Here is a 1,439-nt window from a genome sequence, read left to right on the forward strand (position 1 = left end):
CAGATTATATTTTTCATAACATAGTTGTATGAAGGGTTATCATTAGGTGTTTATTTATGACTCCTGAAGGTAGTTTACTGCAGAAATCCACTTTCCTTTGCTGAAAACGTGATTTTAAGGAAAGGATGCAAACCCCCTTTGGTCTGTTGAGTGTGGAAAGCACTTTAGTTGTTGGTGAAACTCCCTGAAGTATTTATCATTTTCTGCCAGCTGGAGGGAATCCAGCAGCTGCTCACCGATACATTAACACACCCCTGGAGATCAGACAGAACTTTACACAGCAAATTAAATGTCTCCACCAATATCACTTTAAATAGAACACAACACAACACGCTCCGTTTCGTATATTCACATAAAACACAGCAGTATGCTTGAAAATAACACTGTTTAAACATTTACAAATATATGTTACACATCCTTAAACAGTTCAGAGTCTCCACAATTAATAAAGATATAGCAGAATAATAAATCAGAATTTCTAAAACCTAGCTTTGTCTTCCTGCATTTGAAGCATTCCTGAGGCTGTATTAAAATGCTGCGTTTAGACTGCAAGCTGCAGAAGCAGCAGAAGCAGCAGGTTTACATGCAAAGCCAATGGTTGATGCGCATCAAGGTGCATCTAAAGGTCCTGCAGCGCATCTAGAGCAGCAGGACCAGCGACTCATATGCTTCTGAGCATCTGCGGCGTGTGACGCGCTTCACAAGCTGCAGCTGCTTCAGTTAGAAAAATGAAACTTTAGCTGCTGGACGCGCCACATCAACTAATCAAAGAAGCTGATCTAGGAGCTGGCAGGGAGTCAGACACAGCACTGGTGATGCAGAGCGCTATGATCACTCCTCTGAAACAGTTTATTAACGCCTAAATTAACTGAAAATGTAGAAACCTGCCAGCAGAATATGTTCGCTTTTACTATCCTAGTGCCTGCAGTTTGGATTACATACAAGAAAAATGCTAACATCTACTTCTAGCCGCCACCAATATGAGAAAACCCGCATGAGGAGAGCGGGACTGGGGCAGCTGCTGCTGGGGATTCCCAGTGACAGCGCACCGCCGGTATGTGGGGGTCTGAGCGGCTCCCACAGAGAAATAATCTTTGAAGGCAGGATGGTAATCTGGATGAACTGACTGCACAGACCATGTTTTCAGGAGGACTTTCTCACTTCAACATAGATTCAAACTACTTTTTACCCGCTGATCACAGCAAATATAGCAAAGCTGCTCTCTGGCATTGAACTCAGGAGCAGCAGCAGCATCAGACGCATCTGGACACACTTTACTGGACACCTGACCCCTAATGTGGACAAGCAGCAGAAGCTTCTTTGCTGCTCATGTCGCAGTGTGAACGTAGTATTACGAAGCATGGGATTAATTTCCATTATTATGCTGACGATACCCAGCTATATCTGTCTATAAATCCAGATGAAGCTAACCCATTACA

The sequence above is a fragment of the Cyprinodon variegatus genome, unplaced genomic scaffold (genome assembly GCF_000732505.1).
Source record: "Cyprinodon variegatus isolate N-32 unplaced genomic scaffold, C_variegatus-1.0 Scaffold370, whole genome shotgun sequence".
Lineage (NCBI taxonomy): Eukaryota > Metazoa > Chordata > Actinopteri > Cyprinodontiformes > Cyprinodontidae > Cyprinodon > Cyprinodon variegatus.